Raw genomic sequence first — 23,477 nt, forward strand, 5'->3', positions numbered from 1 at the left:
AGACAGGTTTTAATGACAAGTAACAGTGGTTTATTCCAGATGTTTTTTCTTTTGTTGATTTTTTAAACATCTGCCATTGGGGGATTCCGGCCTAAATCCCCAAAACAGTAATTTGGTGGTTTGGTATACTAATCCGGTGACATTCCTATTATGTCACTACCTCACCTTAAAGTTGATTTAAGTGGATGAATTGGGAGTTGTGAATAAATAACACACCAGATGGTGTGTTCTTTGGAGACCACGACTTCCCTTCCCACGTGGTTGAAGATGCCCTCCAACGCATCTCAGCCACATTCCGCACCTCCAACCTCAAACCCCACCCCTCCAACTGTAACAAGGACAGAACCCCCCTTTGTCCTCACTTTCCACCCTACCAACTTTCGCATAAACCGCATCATCCGCCAACCTTTCTGCCACTTCCAAATGGACCCCACCACCAGAGATATATTTCCCTCCCCACCCCTTTCCACCTTCCGCAAAGACCGTTCCCTCCATGACTACCTGGTCAGGTTCACGCCCACCAACAACCCACCCTCCTGTCCTAGCATCCTCCCTCTGCCACCGCAGGAATTACAAAATCTGCACCCACACCTCCCCCTCACCTCCATCCAAGGCTGCAAAGGAGCCTTTCACATCCATCAAAGTTTCAGCTGCACATCCACTAATGTCATTTATTATATCCGTTGCTCCTGATGCAGTCTCCTCTACATTGGGGAGACTGGATGCCTCCTCGCAGAGCACTTTAGGGAACATCTCCAGGACACCCGCACTGATCAACCCCACCGCCCTGTGGCCCAACATTTCAACTCTCCCTCCCACTCTTCTGAGGACATGCAGGTCCTGGGCCTCCTCCACCATCGTTCGCTCACCACCCGATGCCTGGGGGAAGAACACCTCATCTTCTGCCTCAGAAAACTTCAACCCCAGGGCATCAATGTGGACTTCACCAGTTTCCTCATTTCCCCTCCCTCCACCTTACCCCAGTTCCAACTTTCCAGCTCAGCACTGTCCTCATGACCTGTCCTACCTGTCAATCTCCCTTCCCATCTATCCGCTCCACTCTCCCCTCTGACCTATCACCTCCATCCCCACCCCCATTCACCTATTGTACTCTTTGCTACCTTCTCCCCAACCCCACCTCCTCCCACCAACCTATCTTTCCACCTTGGAGGCTCCCTGCCTCCATTCATGATGAAGGGCTTTTGCCCGAAAGGTCGATTTTCCTGCTCCTTGGATGCTGCCTGACCTGCTGTGCTTTTCCAGCAGCACTCTAATTTAAACAACGGTTATGAATAAATGCATTGTGTGTGACTGCTGGATTACATAATGGATGTGAAGCCATACTATAGAATTACTGAGCATTGTCCTATTGCAGTGATTGAAGCAGTGTCCTAAAATAACTTGGCAAGCATCAAGATTAAATAAGAAACTGTAGCTGAATTGACAAAGGGTCAGACTGTCGACTAAAAGCATTGTGGAGTGTCCTTTGATTTTGAAGAAGAAAATGATGCAATATTCCATACAGATAATGAACCTTTCCAAACATCAGGACATTGCAAAGACCCTTGCAATCCAGGGGACTGGTGAAGGTCAAATATTGCTAAGGAACCCTTCTGCTGATCACCACATACAATCTCCATTCCCCACTCTTCCACTCAAATGAATCAGTACTCCTCCATGTTGAACAGTTCTTGGAGGAAACTGAATCAGCATAGTCATATAAATACTGTTGCTACATGTGATCTGAATCTTGCAGCTGGCATCACCTGACTTCCCAAAAACCGTCCGTCATCTACAAGGCGCAAGTCATACATGTGATGGAATATTCACACTGGCCTGGATGGGTGCAGCACCAGCATCACTCAAGAAGCTTGACATCATCCAGGAAAAAGTAGCTTTCTTGATTAGTACAACACTCACAAACATCCACTCCCTACACCATTGTCACTCAGTGATAGTGTGTCTGTTTATGAGATGCACTGCAAAAATTCACCAAGGTTCTTTTTACAGCAACATCTAAACCTTACCCCAATGCTAACCTTAATCACCTCCATCTAGAAGAACAAAAGCAGCATGTACATGAGAACATCCTCATCTGCAAGTTGTCCTTCAAGTCACTTGCCATCCTGACTTGGAAATATATCACCATTCCTTCACTGTCGTTGGGTCAAAATCCTGGAAATCCCTCCATATCGGTATTGTGTTGGTAATTACAGAAATAAACTGCAACAGTTCAAGAGACAGCTCACCACCACCTTCTCAAGAGCAAATATAGAAGGGTAGGCTGGCAGGATCGGGTAGTGTGGTCTCCTCTGGTCCTGAGGGAAGAGGACAGCTTTCTGCTACACCTTCTAGGTCTTTATAGGAAAAGCAATGTATCAATTTTCTGCTGTCAACCATATTGAGGACAGTTCTGCAGTGATAACATGAATGAGTTGGACCAAAGGGTTTGTTTCTGTACTATACATTGCTATGACTCTATGACTAGGCACATGATTATGTTCTAAATATTACACTGCACCACGAAATCTAGAAGCTTCCAGTAATGATTGGTATGTTGCCTGTGGTGAGAGGGAAACGTGATGAGCAGTATGCTATAGCAGCACAGTGCATAGCTAATGAGGTGAATTTTGGAGAATTATGTGTGAAATCCCGTGGGCAGTCAAGAAGAGAAAGTGACCATAAAATGGACCAAAATTGACACTAATTTTCATAAAGTCTAAGCCTTCAAAATGAAGGCTATAATTTTCCAGTGGGAGTAAAAATTGAACTTTGCTCCCAGATTGATTCTAATGGAAATTACTGTTAATTCTGCTTATTTTTTTTAAAAAATGATCTTTGACACGTATTCCTGCATTGGCACTCTGCTCCCTGTTGAACATGATATTTTAAACCAAATGCATTTCCAGCAAAGATAAGCTGTAATGGACTAATATTTCAATCAGGATAGAACAATTCACCATTGAAGCAAAAATCAGAATGAAGAAACCTTTCAATGGAAAATATTTTTATATGTCAGCTTTGTAAGTGTTTCCAGGAATGATCTTGCAGAAGCTCATTTTTGTGACCACAACATTGTTGTTTTTTAAAAAACTGGAACATTGTACTGTTTTTCATAGACTTCTAAGAAACTATCAGTGTTTGTGTTTACTTGGATGCTTCACATTGAATTTATTTGGAATATTTGATGGTTGCCAAGTTTTATAATATTTTTGCTGCATTATAAAAATGGTAAAGTGGTAAATGATTCAAAAGTCAAGCATTTTTGGATTGAGAAATATTGCTTTGATTTATTACATTCACGAAAAAACAGCCTCTTACCTCACACCGGTTGCATTATATGAAGCACAAAGTGCTATCAATTTTGAGATGCAATCATATTTTTGGGTGAGTTGTGAATGAGCTCCATGATAGAATCATAGAGATGTACAGCATGGAAACAGATCCCTCGGTCCAACTAGTCCAAGACGACCATATATCCTAACCTAATCTAGTCCCATTTGTCAGCACTTGGCCCATATCCCTCTAGACACTTACTATTCATATACCTTTCCAGATATGTTTTAATGTTGTAATTGTACCAGCCTCCACCACTTCCTCTGGCAGATCGTTCCATAGATGCGCCACCATCTGTGTGAAAAGGTTGCCCCTCAGGTCTCTTTTAAATGTTTCCCTTCTCATCCTAAACCTATGCCCTCTCGTTCTGGAAACCCCCAGGGAAAAGACCTTTTCTATTTACCCTATCCATGCCCCTCATGATTTTATATACCTCTATAAGGTCACCCCTCAGCATCCAAAGTTCCAGGGAAAACAGCCCTAGCCTATTCAGCCTCTCCCTGTAGCTCAAACCCTCCAACCCTGGCAACATCCCATAGAGGAGAAAGTGAGGTCTGCAGATGCTTGAGATCAGAGCCCGAAACGTCAAATTTCCTGTTCCTTGGATGCTGCCTGACCTGCTGCGCTTTTCCAGCAACATCCCATAGAGTCATACAGCACAGAAACAGACCCTTCAGTTCAACCAGTCCGTGTTGAACATGATGCAAAATTAAACTCGTCCCATCTGCTTACTCATGGCCCATATCCCTTTAAACCATTCTTGTTCATGTATGGATCTAAGTGTTTTTTAAATGTTGTAACTGTTTCCACATCCATCTCCAGGAAGGTTATTCCACACGTGAACCACCCTCTGTGTAAATAATTGTCCCTCTTGCTTTTTAAATCTCTTTACTCTCACCTTAAAAAATATGCCCCCTAGTCTTGAAATCCTCCATCCTTATCTATGCATCTCATGGTTTTATAAGACTCCATAAGGTCACCTCTCAACCTCCTACCCTCCAGTAAAGGAAACACCAGCCTATCCAGCCTTTCTGTATGTTGTAGAGTTTGTCACCCAGTGCATAAACAGCCCCCTCTAATATCAAAGAACTGACTGATGATCAGTAGGGATGAGTAAAAACAATGGGAAATATTCAGCAAATCAATATTCAAACTTCCTCTTGTGTTGACATTACATTAGTGCCTCTGTACAGTTAGAAGGACGAGCATTCTGTTATAATGTGATATTAATTTGCTGTTGATTCTGTTCCAGATGTGTTCAGGAATCTGACCCACTCAGAGGCTCAAGGTTAGTCTTTTAAGATTTTAATTAAGCACCATAATTGCTGAATGAAGATTGTCGGCTTTCATGATCAGCTGAGAACCTGGTGCTGGGGATCTAGTGCTACACCTTGCTAGAGCCCATTCTTCTCGGTAGAAGGATCCATATATTTGATGGAGAACATTTAGCAAATATCTTGAGTTCCAAATATTAATAAAACTCTCATAATTTAATATAGCTAACATATTTTCACTTGACTTTACTAGAACCAGTTACTTGATGCCCCTTGTGGCAGTTATTGTTGGAATACAAAATGTAATCACTCTTTTAGTTTGGATATAATAGCATTCCCATTCACCAGTTAGACGAAATTCCTACTGTACATGATGATTCTATCCTAACCTTGATGTTAACTCTGCCTACCTAATACTGTATCCCCATTTAAAAGAAAAACAACTTAGTTTAAGTCTTGTAGTTCTCCCAACCCCCACCCCCGAGTGTGCCAGTTCTTGCTGGGTTATGGCTGACTCCGTTCTAGTTCCTCACCCTGGTGGCAACTTTTTATTAGTTAGACTAGACGGCAAACACTGATCATTATTTAAATTGTTAAAATGCATGATTTCTCAGCCCAGTTCCACTCAGCGTGTAACTTCTATATTCGCATGCATTGAAATAGTTTCAAAGTATAGTCATTACTTCTTGGTTTTAAAGATGTTGCATAAATAGAAGTACTTCATTTTTCTTCTTTCTGTTTTAATTTGCAAAAAGCTAGCAATCAAGAATGATATGACAAACTGCTTTTTACACTGTCAGGAAAGTAAATCTGTCCAGCTATTGTATTCCTATTTTACCACCTGGGCATAGTCCAAAGAACATTCTGAAGAACTAGTTTCTATACTGAGCAGTACATTGATCCACTGAAATGTCAGGGAAAATGTAATGATTGGAACCAGGTAGATCCTATTGACTATGAGACCCTCAACTGGGATCAGGAAAACCCTGGCTGACCAATCATAGAATCAAAAAAATCCCATTGAATAAAAACAGGGGATTTAGAATCTCCTCAGTCGAGGAGACTGACTCTGAGCTGGCTAGCCACAGCCAGTGTACTGTGCACAATTTAAAAAAGGGCAACTCGGTGATGGGATACTGGCCTCTGTGCTGCTATTTCAAAAAGATTCTGGAATGTGCTCTATACTTGAGCAATTAGGCCACATTGCCCAAGAACAGCTTCACTAGATGGGAAAACAAGTTGAAGTGAAGAAGAAAGAAACTTGCAATTGATGGAACATCAATTTGGGCCTTTAAAATGTCCCAATGTATTTCAAGGATTGCCCACTGTTGCAGTGTAATGAAATGAGTTGGCCAATTTGAATGCAAACAGAGAAGGAATCACACACAGCTCACCGACAGCTTTTGTCTTGGGACACAGCTGATCTAGTAAGTGTCTTCATCTCCACTTTGCCTGTGAATCCCTAACCCTGCAGAAGTTCCTGTGGATAAGGCTATAAGACCACAAGAAGTAGGAGTGGAAGTTAAGCCATTTGGCCCATTGAGTCCACTCCGCCATTCAATCATGGCTGATCAGCATTTCAACACCACTTACCCCCATCTTTCCCGTATCCCTAAATTCCTTGAGAAATTAAGAATTTATCAATCTCTGCCTTGAAGACATTTAACATCACAGCCTTCACTGCACTCCATGGCAGTGAATTCCACAGGCCCACCACTCTCTGGCTGAAGAAGTATCTCCTCATTTCCGTTCTAAGTTGACCCCCTCTAATTCTAAGGCTGTGCCACGGGTCCTAGTATCCCACCTGACGGAAACAATTTCTCAGCGTCCAACCTTTCTAAGCCATGCATTATCTTGTAAGTTTCTATTAGATCTCCCCTCAACCTTCTAAACCCTAACGAATACAATCCCAGGATCCTCAGCCGTTCATCGTATGTTGGGCCTACCATTCCAGGGATCATCCATGTGAATCTCCACTAGACACACTCCAGTGCCAGTATATCCTTCCTGAGGTATGGGGCCCAAAACTGGATACAGTATTCTAAATGGTGCCTAACTAGAGCATTATAAAGTCTTAGTAGCATCTCACTGCTTTTACATTCCAACCTTCTTGAAATAAATGCTTACTTAATCATTGAACTCAACTTGCAAGTTAACCTTTGGAGAATCCTGTACTGGCACTCCCAGATCCCTTCGTACTTTGGCTTTATGAATTTTCTCACTGTTTAGAAAATAGTGAATGTAAATGAGCCTACTACTGGACATGAAACACACAGCTTCTCTGACCTCCCTCACCACAAATGCCCCCGGGAGCCATGATGTGGAGGTATCAGTTTTGGAATAAGGCAGACAAAATCAGTACTCAATGACACCAGGTTATAGTCCAACAGGTTTGTTTGAAATCATAAGCTTACGGAGTCCAGACTTCACCTGACAAAGGAGCAGCGCTCTGAAAGCTTGTGATTTCAAATAAACCTGTTGGACTATAAAACCAAATGTTGCTGGAAAAGCTCAGCATCTGTACAGAGAAATCTGAGTTAACGTTTTGGTCTGGTGATTCTTCATCAGAACTGATGGTAGTTCAGAAAATGTCAGTTTACATGCAGAAATATGGTCAGGGAGATGCTGAGGAGTAAACGTTAGGTGGGAATAGAGCCCAAAGACAAAGAATTGGACTGGCAAAGAAATGGATAACGATCTGGGCAGGAGGATGAATAGCTGTAAATGAAGAATGTAAGTGGCAAACAATAGGTAGTGTTTAATGGCAGACTATGTGATAACATGTGTGTGGGGTAGGGGGCTAGAACATGGGAGGGTTCAGGCCCTAAAATTGTTGAACTCAATACTGATTCCAGAAAGCTGCAGGGTCCTCAAGTGGAAAATGAGGTGTTGTTCTTCCAGCTTGTGATGAGCTTTGCTGGAACACTGCAGCAAGTTTGAGACACAGGTATTGATCAGGGAACAGGGTGCCGTGTTAAAGTGGCAGGCAATTGGAAACTCGGGGTCTTTTTTGTGTTCTGCAAAGTGGTCGCCCAGTCTACGCCTCATTTCTGCAACATAGACTGTTAGACTATAACCTGGTGTTATGTGACTTCTAAATTTGCCTCTGGGGGAATTGTCCATCCTAAACTTCCAGTCCTGCAATGCTCACTCCAGAGCAAGCTCTGTTCCCCCGGCCCCCACACCACCCCCCATTCCCAGGACTACACTAGACATAGTGAGAGAGCAAGAAACAGTGCTTTGGAGGTAACACGGGTAACTCAACCTGTGCTGTAAACACACCTTTGCATCAGGAAATCTATACGCACTTTCAATCATCACATAGAGTCAGAGAGTCACAGAGATGTACAGCAAGATGTACTTCGGTCCAACTTGTCCATGCTCACCAGACATCCCAACCCAATCTAATCCCACCTGCCAGCACCCGGTCCATATCTCTCCAAACCCTTCATTTTCATATACCCATCCAGATGTCTTTTGAATGTTGCAATTGTACCAGCCTCCACCACTTCCTCTGACAGCTCATTCTATACACGTACCACCCTCTGTGTGAAAGAGTTGTCCCTCAGGACTCTTTTATATCTTTCCCCTCTCACCTGAAACTTATGCCCTCTAGTTCTGGACTCCCCCACTCCAGGAAAAAGACATTGTCTATTTATCTTATCCATGCCCTTCATGATTTTATAAACCTCTATAAGATCACCCTTCAGCTCCAGGGAAAACTGTCCCAGCCTATTCAACTTCTTCCTATAGCTCAAATCCTCCAACCCTGGCAACATCCTAAGGAAATAGCAGGAGAACTTAACAAGTATTTTGCGTCAGTCTTCACAGTGGAAGACATGAGTAATATCCCAACAATTAAAGGGAGTCAGGGGGCTGAGTTAAGTATGGTTGCCATTACAAAGGAGAAAGTGCTAGAAAAGCTAAAAGGTCTTAAAATTGATAAATATCCTGACCCCGATGGGATACATCCCAGAGTTCTGAGGGAGATGGCTGAGGAAATAGCGGAGGCGTTGGTTGAGATCTTTCAAAAGTCACTGGAGTCAGGGAAAGTCCCAGATGATTGGAAGATCGCTGTTGTAACCCCCTTGTTCAAGAAAGGATCTAGACAAAATGTGGAAAATTATAGGCCAATTAGCCTAACCTCGGTTGTTGGTAAAATTCTAGAATCCATCATTAAGGATGAAGTTTCTAAATTCTTGGAAGAGCAGAGTCGGATTAGAACAAGTCAACGTGGATTTAATAAGGGGAGGTCGTGCCTGACAAACTTGTTGGAATTCTTTGAAGAGGTGACAAGTAGGTTAGACCAGGGAAACCCAGTGGATATGGTCTATCTAGACTTCCAAAAGGCCTTTGATAAGGTGCCACACGGGAGGCTGCTGAGCAAAGTGAGGGCCCATGGTGTTCGAGGTGAGCTACTGGTATGAATTGAGGATTGGAGTTGGGATAAAAGGTTATTTTTCGGAATGGCAGCTGGTGACAAGCGGTGTCCCACAGGGTTCAGTGTTGGGGCCACAGCTGTTCACATTATATATTAATGATCTGGATGAAGGGACTGGGGGAATTCTAGAGAAGTTTGCCGATGATACAAAGTTAGGTGGACAGGCAGGTAGTACTGAGGAAGTGGGGAGGCTGCAGAAGGATCTAGACAGTTTGGGAGAGTGGTCCAGGAAATGGCTGATGGAATTCAATGTTAGCAAATGCGAGGTCTTGCACTTTGGAAAAATGAATACAAGCATGGACTACTTTCTAAAAGGTGAGAAAATTCATAAAGCCAATGTACAAAGGGATCTGGGAGTGCTAGTCAGGGATTCTCTAAAGGGAAACACGCAGGTTGAGTCTGTAATTAAGAAAGCGAATGCAATATTGTCATTTATCTCAAGAGGGTTGGAATATAAAAGGACTGTTGTACTACTGAGACTGTATAAAGCTCTAGTTAGGCCTCATTTGGAGTACTGTGTCCAGTTTTGGTCCCCACACCTCAGGAAGGACATACTGGCACTGGAGCGTGTCCAGCAGAGATTCACATGGATATCCCTGGAATGGTAGGTCTAACATATGAGGAACGGCTGAGGATCCTGGGATTGTATTCATTGGAGTTTAGAAGATTAAGTGGAGATCTAATAGAAACTTACAAGACAATACATGGCTTGGAAGGGTGGATGCTAGGAAATTGTTTCCGTTAGGCGAGGAGACTAGGACCCATGGACACAGACTTAGAATTAGAGGGGGTCAATTCAGAACAGAAATGCAGAGACATTTCTTCAGTCAGAGAGTGGTGAGCCTGTGGAATTCATTGCCGCAGAGTGCAGTGGAGGCCGGGATGCTAAATGTCTTCAAGGCAGAGGTTGATAAATTCTTGCTGTCACAAGGAATTAAGGGCTACAGGGAGAATGCGGGTCAGTGGAGTTGAAATGCCGATCAGCCATGATTGAAAGGTGGAGTGGATTCGATGGGCCGAATGGCCTTACTTCCACTCCTATGTCTTATGGTCTTAAAACTTTTCTGAACCTTTTCAAGTTTCACAACATCCTTCTGATGTTTTCCCTAACTACCATCGAAAGATGGCTCATCTAACAGGCATGCAGATCCCACCACTGCACACCAAGTATGAATCAAACCCACTTCGCCCACTGCAATTTGATAACAGTCGTTTTTCACCTTTTATTGAAGAATTGAGGTTTTGTTGAAGATGACACTCACTATGTGAGTGAGTTCCTGCTCCACCTGATAGTCAAGATTAATCCCTGTACAACTTGTTATATATAGATTTGAGGTGTTACTGTTCTTTTAAGAGCGTGGGTCAGGTGACTCAGAGCATAGTTTTAGGTCAGTCTAGGAGTAGCTGTGTAACTGTACAGATGTGTAATAAATTGTTCCCTCTGCTACGTACAATGGACAATTTATAACTTGACCATAATAGATCTATTTTGTGTTGCTGTGACTTTAGCCTCGAGACTCCCCATGTTCCCATCCACCATGTTATTTATTTGCTAATATCTCCAAATATTCCCCTCCACCCATGGCCTATTGCTATATTCCCCTTTATAGTTATCCACTACCCACTGAAGCTACAGTGGTGGTGACTTGTAAACACTTCTTCCCAGGCCCCTCCCCACCACATGCCCCACAATACTCAGTGCTCTTCTATACTGTGTCAGATTCCACCTTATGGGAGGAGATGTCTCCTATTATTGTTATCATCACTTCAGCATCACATCTAAATGCTGCACTTCCACAGACTTGTGTTTCCCACCATTGACTGGCCCCAATGACTACCACAGAACTCCACTCTCTTTTGAAGTTCGCTGACCAGCCTCTTAGACTGATTTGTGAGTACAGCCCCTATGACCCAAGCCCCATTCTGATGTCTCGCTGACTGATTCACCTGTTAGTCGAGAGTGTGGTGCTAGAAAAGTACAGCAGGTCAGTCAGCATCCAAGGAGCAGGAAAATCAATGTTTTGGGCATAAGCCCTTCATCAGGGGATCTGAGAGATATACGGGTGTGGAGATGGGAGGAATGTAGTTGGGAATGCAATAGGTAGATAAAGGTGGGGGAGAAGGTGATAGGTCAGAGAGGAGGATGGAGCGGATAGATGGGAAAGATGATGGACAGGTCAAGAGGACAGTGTTGAGTTGGAGGCTTGGGACTGGGATAAGGTGTGGGGAGACAAATAAGAAAACTGGTAAAATCCACATTAATCTCCTGGGGTTGCAGGATCCCAAGGCGGAAGATGAGATGTTCTTCCTCCAGGCATCGGGTGATGGAGGAGGCCAGGACCTGCATGTCCTTGGTGGAGTGGGAGGGGGAATTGAAGTGTTCAGCCACAGGGCTGTGGGGTTGGTTGATGTGAGTGTCCCAGAGATGTTCTCTGAAACCTGTTACACTAAGCTTCTGACTGACTGTGGGCAACCACTTGGATTCAGATCAGACGATACCATTGACTGAGTGTTGTAGCATCCCCTGACTAACTGTAGTCCCCCATCACCAACCACAGTCACTTCACTAAGGGCAGTTCCCATTGCCCTTTAGAGATGGATGCTTATCTGATGCACATGAAGCCATGTAAGTTGTTGGGAGATGCTGTAGATATGACACTGATGCAGCACCCACTCTCTTAACTATTCAGTGTTGGCAACCACAACAATCTAAAAAGGGAGTCAAACCAGGGATGTTGTTAGCATCCAAATAAATGCAAAATGAGTGAGTACTAAGAACCAAACCAAGGGCCATAAAATACATTCTCTGCATGTGCACAAAGGGGCATGTTCTTGCATGCAGAGCAACTTTGCAGGAACATTGCAATTTCCGGTAGCTGTGAGCTCCACAGTGCAGGGAGGAGGTCTACTTAAGTTTTGAGTTAGTCCGAGATCAGCCATGAAGATGTAATGAAGCTAATGTCAAATTCCATGGCTGAAGGGTGGAGATAGTCATTACCTACAGAGAGTACCATAAGATTTTGGTCAATGCATCGTAAGATAGAGGCACAGAGAAGCAACTACCGAGTTTCTTCAGCTGGATAAACTGCCCCGACTTTCAAGTTGAGAATTGTCGTTTTTTAATTTTTTTCTCTAGTGCCTGGGAAAATTATGAATTGTATCCAAGTAAGGAGAGGTTAGCCAAAAAATGAGACAGAAATGTACAGAGATAAAAAAAATCTCACTCATTAACAAGGTTCGGAATGCACAATTTAAGCCTTACGGAGAAAATCTGAAATTTTATTTCTCTTGATTTGAGAATCAGACTTTTTTATTCTTGTTATTTTTTCCTATATTTCTCAGCACTGTCCATTCCACTGAAAGACTGAAAAAAGACACCCCGAGTACATTTGATGGGTTACTGTCCTTGTAGAAGAATTAATTCCAAGTAAGAATTCCAACATTTAAAATTTTCTTTTCCTATTTTAATCAGTAATGCAAACTGTGATCAGACTCTGATCCTGCTGCTTGGGCTTAAAACTTGTTCTTGGATCTCGAATATGTGTGTGTGTGCTTGCTATGTACAGTGCAGCGAATTACACAGAGCTAATCTCAAGGCTACACTTGGCATGCTCTCCATAAATTGATTGACACGTTTCCCAGTGAATTCATTAACACTGGGTGGGCTATTTAAATGATGTGCTAACATTCTTTGTGCACTCATTCTCCCACGTTGCAACAGCACAGGAGCCAAATGATTTCAAATGGACAGTGAACCTCTAATTGGGAATCAAGGTCTTAACTCTAGCCAAGAGCAAAGAAATTGAACTTCGCAGATTGTGGAAGCCAGGGGATATTGTCTTAGAAATATATTACTTGAGGATCCTTCAGTTAACCTCTCACTGATGATTCTATGCATGTTGCTTAGAACATTTTTTATAATGTTAAATACAAAGTAAGATGATGCATTCTGCCATTTTTTGGCAGAAACAAAAGATCAGTATAGTTTTATTTTACCGCACAGTATGCTTACTGGTTCAGTTTAAGCTTTTGTAGAAATGTGTGTTCTCTCATCAGTTTCACAGCTGTTAGTTAAAGAAGAAATTCAGATTTATATCGCATCTTAATACATCCTCAGGCCCTTCAAAGTCTGCAATAACCATTGAATAATCTTTGAAGAGTGGTCGCTGTTATTGTCTAAGAAAACTAATTGTCATTCAATAGGCCAAGCACTCCAGAAAATGTAACTCTATGTGCTTTCATAATAACCTGCTTTTAGTAACTGGTTAGCAATCATTTAACTTGAAGTAGCCAGCTTATTAGATCTAACATTACCCTGTGCTAAATTAGACATTCATTTTAGAATGACTAGTAACAGTGCAGGTTTACAGGTATTGTAATTGGATTATTTTGCTACGACTGAGCTATAAAGCACAACAAAGATTGATCCTGGCATTAGAATATCTGAACATAGAATGAGAGATGTCTATAATTGATAATTAACCCTTTGAAAAATATTCTGTGGCCAAATCACACTAAAGGTGTAATTTACAAACTGGGCCTTGCACACAATCTGCAGCTTATCAGAAAATCACAGATAACAATTTTCTAGCTGTGGATTTCAATGCAGATATTATTGGCTCAACCTGGAATTTGGAAGTATTTGCATTCCAACTATGCTTTTGAATTTTCGTCTAAAGTGGTCTCCAAATTCACTATAAGAAGCAAATCGGAGTATGTAACTGTGTAGGAACTCTTGCTCTGTTTATCTAACTTCAATTGACACAAGTGACTTTCACTCAATTTAAATATGCAGCAAACCCACTTTTAGGTCATAGTTGATTTTTGTTCTGTAAGCCTTTTGTAATTCCCCTTGCTTTCTAATGTGGATGCATTCCATTATCATTAGTCAAACCCCATACTTAAATTCCTTCAGTGACTCAATGAAACAGCATATTTAAATTCCCATTGCTATTCATTTATCTCTTTACAGTTCTAATAAATCAACTGATATGAAATGAGGACTTCAAGTAGGAACTTTGCAAAGGTGATGAAAAATGGCAGGAAGCAGCTTCCGGAAAATGCAATCAATCTCTTTTGAAATCTGGGTTGAAAATATCTTGACTGTGGTGGAATCTGTAATTTGCATTGCCGGTGAGGAAGTGTGGCTGCTGTTTGGTGAATCCTCTATTAATTCCTGTTAAGTCTCTGTATTCTTCAGTCAGGTTATTTAAGCTGTGAGCATTGAATGATTGCTGAGATGTGGATCTCAGTTTCATCGTTCTTCACTGACACTTGGTGTAATGTGAGTCAGGACTTCTGTGGCAAGCTGGAGACAGGACCAGAAGTAAATGGGATTGGAATTTCCTGTCTCTGGTTCCCTAGCTTGGTTCAGACTCCAATGTATTTACTGAAGACCAGGTCAGGTCAGGAATGTCTAACCACGAGTGAGCAGTCAGTACCTCACGAGCAAGTTAAGGAAGTTAGTAAGGTCACTTACTTGCACTGACTGGAAGTTTCCAATTGGGCTCTCTGCAAAGGCCAAAGCATAACAGACTTGTAGGTGGACAGTGCTCTGGACTGCTGTTTAAACTCCTTTGCTCCAAATTATATTTTTAGAAAATGGCTGCAACTGTAGGGTAGGACATAGACATTCCCCTTCACAAGAACAGCCTGGCATCTGTGACCATTTTTACATGTATAAATTTTTTCAACGTGCTCAGAGGATGTGCTCATATCTGTAACAGCAGGCTGCAGCTCTTCCAGTGCTGGAGGCCTTCCTTAATGGCCCACCAGCATTGGGAGCCCACACACTGTCATTAATCATATAGTAAGCCTTAAAAATTGTGTTGGCTAACTGTTCCCAACACTGGGGCAGCATCCAGACACTCATTTGATGATGATAGTGGGATCCTGACCACAAACTGAAAATCAGCCCATGGTTTTGGAGAAGTGTGTCCTCCAAGTCTTTTTGCCCTTTGATCAGATTGAAGCATTACTCCTTTCAAAGGGTAAATTGGCATTAACTTTAATTCTTCAAAATAACAACAGGCGGCATCCAACACTGCATTTTCACACCCAATACTTTCAATGCCAGAATTCCAGACAAGATCATTTTACAGTGTAGGTTCATGTAAACTCTTGGCCAAGTTAGAATTGCCAGAACACATCTGATATGTTGTGTTTAGAAACATGGGAACTGGCTGAGGCCATTGAAGCCCTCCAGCCTATTCCGTCATTCAGTTAGATCATGGCAGATCTGAAATATAATGCCATTTACCAACCTGGGGTCAATATCATCTTACCTATCAGATATTTACTGTACCTTGTTTTGAAATCCAACTGTTCCAACATCCACAATTGTTAATGCAGAAACTTTCAGGTTTATCAAAACCCAGTGAATGAGAGATAGCTCCCTGATCTTCCTGACAAACCCAATTTCAAAGTTATGCTCCTTCATTCCTAGTTTTTCCTAGCCAAGGAAATAGTTTCTCTGAACCTATGCTATGCAAAGAATTTAAATGCTTCAACCACATAACTTCACAAGGTATTATCATGACTGTGTAACTACAAATTATATACTTTGTAAGGAGGGCTAATCTGTCTCTTCAAAATAAACAAAATGGCTTCCATACATTTTTGAAATTCATCAAACTTTTTAACAACAGATAAACAAATTTGCTCCGTTTGATGACATCAACATTTGAAGCTGCTTGCAGACTACACAAACTCACAGCTGTTTACTTTCCAGCTGCATATGTGCAATATTAAACAGGTTTTTAATAAGTAAAATAATAATCCCTTTTTGTTTCATGTTTACTTCTCTTGCTTTATGTACTCTTTCTTCAATAATTTTCATCATGATTTTTGTTAGGCTTCTATTCCCTTTTTTGAAAATACATTTATGAGACATTTTGCTCCTAGTGCACAGGCTGTTGAGTCAAACAAATACTCTGACAATGGTTCCCCTGGTGATGGGAACAGTCCTTCCCAGCTTACTACAAACAGTGAGAATTATTCAAACTAAAGACTGGCACAGTCATTACCCTTAAGTAATAGACAATGGATGGGTCTGTTACCTAATATGATAGCATGATGCAACTGTTTTGGGAACATAGCCAGTTTGAATTTCAATCTGTATAGCACAGGCTGTAAGATACCATTTTGAGCAGAACTTCAAAAGACACCATCAGAGAGAGAGGATGCCAGAAAACAGGCTAAACTGCTCAAAGGCTGTTAGTCTGCTCCAAGCATTCAAGATCTACAACTTGTGGGACCATAAAAGCAAACTATAAGAGCATTCACTTCCACCCCAAACCTGTTCTGTTCTGATCACCAATGAGAGAGTATCTCCAGGTATATCATGACAGAAACTATCGCAGCTGCTGAATTCTGACTTTTTTCCACCCTTACCTCAGAAAGAGAAATCTTCATTCAAACTAGGTCTGCAGTGTTAACCCAGAAGGAAAACCAATCATTCTTGTGAATGACACATTTTAGTCTGACTTGTTTTATATACCTCAGAACACTGCTCCAATACGATCATTGTGTTCATTTCCCTGTCTTATTGTTTCATTATTGAGTTTTCACCCTGAGAACAGACTGATCTTACTTTATAAGGCATTTATAAGGTTTCTGTATAAGGTATTTTGATTTGTATCTACTATTAACCTTGGTATCCGTATTTTACTTAACAGTTATGTCACTGTACATGGTAACACTCAGCAATAGTTATGTGAGAATTTACCTTCACTTGGATTAGATTAAACATTCATGCCAAATGGTCTGTACTGATTGACATGCAGCATAGACTGAAGAGAGAAGAATCTGACAGCCAGTGTGGGAAATTAGCTTGACATTGTTCAAAATTGCCAATTAGATTAGTGTGGAAACAGGTCCTTCGGCCCAACAAGTCCACACCGACCCTCCGAAAAGCAAACCACCCCTACACCTAACACTACGGGCAATTTAGCATGGCTAATTCACCTTACCTGCACATCTTTGTGACTGTTGGATGAAACCAGAGCACCTGAAGGAAACCCACGCAGACACAGGGAGAATGTGCAAACAGACAGTTGCCTGAGGTGAGAATTGAACCTGGGTCTCTGGCACTCTGAGGCAGCAGTGCTAACCACTGTGCCACCATGCCGCTTGGTTTACAGCGTAACATTTTGCTGCTTGGCTCCATTTAAATTGGAACACTTCAAGCTAAAGGTAGACTAAAATGAAATAAACTGTGCAGTTTGCAGTTCACAGATCTGACCACAACTGAGGTGGTTATTATAAGTTTATGTAACCTGGTCTCAAATTTGAGCTCCCTGTCATTCTGGTGAATCTGTGCTGCATGTTTTCAAGCCAAAACATCTTCCTGTGGTACACTGCCGAAAAGTATGTGCAATTCTTCAGATGCATGCTGGCTAAGATGTATAAAGAAGATGTATAACGTCCTCTCCTTTCTAATTCAATCACCTTGCCCTTTTGATTTACTCAGGTATAAACATTTATGCCAAATCTGTATTGATTGACATGCAGCATAGACTGAAGAGAGAAGAATCTGACAGCCAGTGTGGGAAATTAGTTTGACATTGTTCAAAATTGCCAAACTAAATAAAGCAGTAAAGAAGGATAATTTGTCCAACATTCCTTGGATCGGTGTTGGGCATTAAACAAACCCTGCTCTTAATAGTCAGTAATTATATCAGCAGAGTAGAAAAGAAGAGATGATCCAGTGATTATAGGAAGAGAAAGGCTGACAAAGAAACCAGATGCTTAGGAGATTGGATGCTTTCTTTTCAGCAGCTGTAATTGTGGAGTGACAAAAAAAAGAAAGATAAAATTGGCTTAAATACCTCAAACTAATCAAAAGGATCCCAGGTGCCACACACACAATATTTTTGAGATACAGAGGAAGTGCAGGCTTAATTGCATCGAGATGTCATTCCAGATCTGACAGATGGGAGAAGAAAAACTTTATGAAACCATGCCAACTAGAATAATATCGACTATTGTACTAATGCAGATTTTTTATAGACCAGAAGAGTTAAACTAGTGAGTTATATAAATGATTGCATTCCCTGTATTTGCTTTGAAATTATTTTGTTGGATATTAATGAACAAATGTGAAATTATGTTGAAATAGAAGGAGAAAACAAATAAACCCAATTAACATATTTGAGTCCTCACTAAACTAGCGGAGGAAGGATTTTTAAATTAATGCATTTAACATTGAAGTACATACATTCTGCAGCACAATTTATAGCCAGAGGCTTTATTAAATTTTGAGGAAGTAAATCTACAAATTCATTTACATTTTAGTTTATGAATGTTGTCAGTATTTTCAGACTGTTTTGTTATTCTTCAGAATGCTATTCTGGCTATTTAGCAATGTAGATTAATCTTCATTACACTCTTGGCACCATGTCATTCACTGGTTGAAAGAAAACATGATATTATTGCTTTTTTGTACGGTTATACAGATTGGAGAGATATCCTCAACTATATTATGCAAAGGACATCTGCTTCTAACGAGAACATGGTACAACAAATAACAGTATTCCTCACTCCTCACTTTTTGTATTAGAATCATACAGTCATAGTGATGTACAATATGGAAACAGACGCTTCGGTCCAACTTGTCCAAGCCGATCAGATATCCAAAATTAATCTAGTCCCATTTGTCAGCACTTGGCCCCTATTCATATACCCATCCAGATGGCTTTTAAATGTTCTAATTGTACCAACCTCCACCACTTCCTCTGGCAGCTCAATCCACACCCGCACCATACCCTCGGCATAAAAATGTTGTCCCTTAGGTCCCTTTTAATTTTTTCCCCTTTCACCCTAAACCTATGCATTTTAGTTCTGGACTCCCCCAACCCAAGGAAAAGACCTCGTACATTTACCCTATCCAAGCCCCTCTATAAGGTCACTCCCCAGCCTGCGATGCTCCAGGGAAAACAGTCCCAGATAATTCAGCCTCTCTCTATAGCTCAAAACCTCCAATCCTGGCAACATTCTTGTAAATCTTTTCTGAACCCTTTCAAGTTTCACAATGCCCTTCTGATAGGAAGGAGACCGGAACATTCCAAACATGACCTAAGCAATGTCCTGTACAGTAGCAAGATGACCTCCTATACTCAATGCTCTGACCAATAGAGGAAAGCATATCAAATGCCTTCACACTACTCTATTTACCTGTGACTCTACTTGCAAGTAACTATGAACCTGCACTCCAAAGTCTCTTTGTTCAACAATACTCCCCAGGACCTTACCATTAAGTGTATAAGTCCTGCCCTCATTTGTCTTTCCAAAATGCTGCACCTCATATTTATTTAAATTAAACTCTGTCTGCAACTCTTTCGCCCATCTGCCCATCTGATCAAGATTGTGTTGCACTCTGAGGTAACCTTCTTTGCTGTCCATTACACTTCCAATTTTGGTGTCATCTGAAAACTTTCTAACTATATCTCCCATGTTCACATCCAAATCATTTATATAAATGCCAAAAAACAGTGGACCCAGCACCGATCCATGTGGCACACCACTGGTAACAGGCCTCCAACCTGAAAAGCAACCCTCCATCACAACCCTGTGTCTTCCACTTTGAGCCAATTCTGTATCCAAATGGTTAGTTCTCTCTGTGTTCCACATGATCTAACATTGCTAACCGATTTGCCATGAGGAACCCCTGACTGAAGTTCATATAGATCACGTCCAGCACTCTGCCCTCATCAATCCTCTTTGTTACTTCTTCAAAAATCCCAATCAAGTTAGTGAGGCATGATTTCCCATGTTGACTATCCCTAATCAGTCCTTGTCTTTCCAAATACATGTACATCCTGTCCCTCAGGATTCCTTCAAACAATTGCCCACCACTGATGTCAGGCTCACCGTCTGTCATTCCCTGGCTTGTTCTTACCACCTTTCTTAAATAGTGGCACCATGTTAGCCAACCTCCAGTCTTCCAGCACCTCACCTGTGACTATCAATGATTCAAATATTCAGCAAGGGGCCCAGCAATCACTTCCCTAGCTTCCCACAGAGTTCTCAGGAATGCCTGATCACGACCTAGTACCTTATTCACCTTTATGTGTTCTAAGACATTCAGCACTTTCTCCTCTGTAATATGGACATTTTTCAAGATGTCACCATCTATTTCCCCATGTTCTATATCTTCCATCTCCTTCTCCACAGTAAACGCTGATGCAAAATACTCATTTAGTATCTTCCCATCTCCTGAGGTGAATCATATCAGGAGGATAGGAAGAAACTGTTCCCATTGGTGAAAGGATTGAATGGCAATGGGCACAGATTTTAAGTACTTGATAAAAGAAGCAAGGACAATAAAAGGAAAACATTTTCATGCAGTGAGTGTTCAGGAATTTGAATGCTGTACCTGAGAATGTGCTGGAGACTGGTGAGGATAGGGTGAGGGTTTAAAAAGAAAATTGTACCATTTTCTGAAAAGGAAAAAAATTGCAAGGTTCTGTGGAAAAGACAAGAGAGTGGTACAAGTTGAATGACTCCTTCAGAGAACTATCAGACATAATAAGCTGAATGGCTCCCTGCTGTGTTGTAACCATTTTATAATTTTACTCCATGATGTGAGAGACTGACTGAAACATGTACTAATTATTTGTAATTGTAATACAGAAGGAAGGTCTTTTGCAGATTGAAACGTTTGTTACCTGTCCACCACTTCAGTCAGGCAAGAAAGAAGGAAGGAAGGAAGTTTTTCTTTGTTCAGCAATATTAAAATAACAATGCATTCCAATTAAAATAGAATTATTTCCTCAAACTAAAATGAGAGAAGCCATGGAATGGAATGATATGGACGTACATCATAATTTAGGAAGCCGTCACTCTGAGAGACAGTTGAATGTTTAAGCTGAGCGTTTTCAGCCATCGTTTTGTTTTGCAAGCTGACAATCCAATTTTCTGACTGTGTAGTTTCATCAGCCTGCTTTCTGTTAAAGCATAGAGCAGACATAAATACTATAACTGTCTTTGCCTGTTGTACTGAGGTTAGGAAATTGTTTTACAGGTCTTTAGTTTTTCAAGTGTTTGAACTTATTACAGCCATTTTAGACCATTATAGTACTTGGAGACACTTTGTGATCTTTTGATAGCTGGCTGCTTCAAGAGTTTTACCTTTGAAGGAGCAAAATTTGACTGTTGACAAATTGTAACATTAGTACCAGCCAGGCAACCTGAAAATGTACAATATTACATTAATTATATTGGAAGGATAGAATCTGGAAACCGACAGGAATACAAACTGTGCTTCTAATATGGACCAGTGGACTCTTAATGAGCCAATACTTCTTAACAGCCCTGCAGGTAATGACACCTCAAATCCTGGGGCTAGGTTTCATTGGATTAAAGGGGTGAGCACCCAATCCTAGAATCCTTATCTCAAAATGATAACACACTGATCCAAGATGGGAAGCCAAGTGTCAATAACTGAAGATGGTGGTCATTGCATCTGACTTTTAGTATGGAAATAATAGGCTCCTTTGAAGTATTCAATGATCCTGCTGGGAGACCTTATTAACCTAGAATTGGATCTGTGCCTTACTCTATCAAAATAATTCCACAGATTTTAACATTAAGTCTGTAAGTGCATAAACATCTACACACAATTACACAGTGAAAATTATATCGATGCATACATAATAGAAAGGATGACTGATTAAAGCATCCAAAGTTTGGAATGGGAAAATCCAGACCTTTTTGACGCAGGTGCATTATCAGTCGTATTTTTTTCAAATTTTCAGATTAGAAATAATGAACTTGACTGTGTTTGTTTGAGATTAGTTCCAAAACTCCTTAACTGTTGCAAAGTGTTGAACACAGTGCTTAGGAACCATAACAGAAGCCTCAAACGGTGCCCTATTGCCAATAAATGCTTCAGCAAAAAATTTTTCTGAAGCCTTTTACGGCCAGAAAAATTGCGGGACCACGAGACATTAAACAGACGTACATTTCAGGATTTCGGTTACCTCAGTTTGGCTGAATCTGAGTGATTAATATTCCCTTCCCTCATCTGAGGTAATGGCAGCAAAATTTGTAGTGTCCAAGAATCTCATGAGTATTGACCGGATGTTAATGTTATCCAGCTGTTGGAGACACAACACTTCACTTCTAAGCGTCTGCATGACAAGTGGATTCCGACTGAACAGTACAAGCCCTCAAGAGGCTAAGCACAGCTCTTCGGGTCAGAAACATAGGATTGAATTCCTGAGAGGCAGCGTGTTGCTTTTCACCAGAAACAGATATGTCAGCCAAGGAAAGGCAATATTATAGGTCAGAATTAGGTCATTGTGAAACAACGATTCTCCATGAGTTTCCATGCTACTGGAGTTGCATGTGAAAACATCCATTTCTTGAATTTGCCTTTTGCCAAGGGCTGTGTTTATGGGTTGTTACTAGATTGGAACAGTTAATTACTAATAGTTATTGTATCTATTATTCTTTTAAGTTTTCCAACAGAGTTAAGTTATTCCAATTCTTTCTTTCTTGTGTTGTATTTTAACTATAGTGGATGAATAAAGTGTGTTTTGCTTTAATCCTGCATCTGGAATGCAATGCCTTACATTTACCTTAAAAATAAGAAAAAGTTAGGGACTTCTGAATATCTTAAGAGGGGTTGGTCTAGTCCATAACATGTCCTGATGTGCCAACAGATACCAATCAATTCAGTTCACTCCACATAATATCAAGAAATGGATGAAGACACTAGATGGTGTGGAAGTTATGGACTGTGACAAATCATGGATATAGTACTGAAGGTGGGATTTTCAGAACTTGTCACCATCCCCACCCTGTCCAACATATACCCAATGTGGAAATGTTTACAGTTATGATCTGAAAAAGACAGAACAAATCCAACATATCCAATTGTAACTTTCAGTCTACACTTGATCATCAGCAAAGTGATGTAAGGGTTGGCAAACAGTGCAATCAAGCAACATCTGCAAAGGAAAAACCTGCTTGTGGTGTTCAACTTGGATTCTGCAAGGGTCACACAGCTATTGACCTCATTAGATTTGGTTTAAAATGGTTAAACAAGCTGAATTCTAGAGGTGAGGTGAGAATGACTGCCCTTGACATCAAGACAACATTTGACCGAATGTGCCATCAAGGAGCCCTAACAAAACTACAGTCAATGAGAATTGGGGCAACCTCCATTGGTTGGAGTCATACCTGGCACAAATGATGATGACTGAGGAGGTTGGAGGTCAGACAGCTCAGCGTCAGGACATCATTATAAGAGTTTGTTAGGGTAACGTCCTAGGCCCAATTGTTTCAGTTGCTTCGTCAATTACCACCCAAGCTATCATAAGGTCAGAGGTGGTGTTGCACCATGATGGTTGCACAATGTTCAGCGTTATTTGTACTCCTGAGCTACTGAAGCAGTCAATGTCCATTTGCAGCAAGACCTGGAC

General features: G+C 41.2%; 1 protein-coding gene across 6 annotated transcripts in view; it reads left to right on the plus strand.

The window, feature by feature from the left end:
* The window catches only part of tncb (tenascin Cb), a 438,107-nt gene that overhangs the window by 61,422 nt on the left and 353,208 nt on the right, over positions 1–23,477 (plus strand). For 3 of the 6 annotated variants that reach the window (XM_060841315.1, XM_060841311.1, XM_060841313.1), the window contains exons 2-3: positions 4,589–4,624; positions 12,394–12,478. The exons of 1 other annotated variant lie outside the window; for it this stretch is intronic. The gene's annotated coding sequence lies outside the window, so the exon portion shown is untranslated. Of the gene's footprint in view, positions 1–4,588; positions 4,625–12,393; positions 12,479–14,023; positions 14,185–23,477 lie in introns of all 6 variants that reach the window. 2 more of the 6 variants (XM_060841310.1, XM_060841314.1) reach the window with 1 other exon arrangement.

This window comes from Hemiscyllium ocellatum, chromosome 21 (genome assembly GCF_020745735.1).
Source record: "Hemiscyllium ocellatum isolate sHemOce1 chromosome 21, sHemOce1.pat.X.cur, whole genome shotgun sequence".
In the NCBI taxonomy this organism is placed as follows: Eukaryota; Metazoa; Chordata; class Chondrichthyes; order Orectolobiformes; family Hemiscylliidae; genus Hemiscyllium; species Hemiscyllium ocellatum.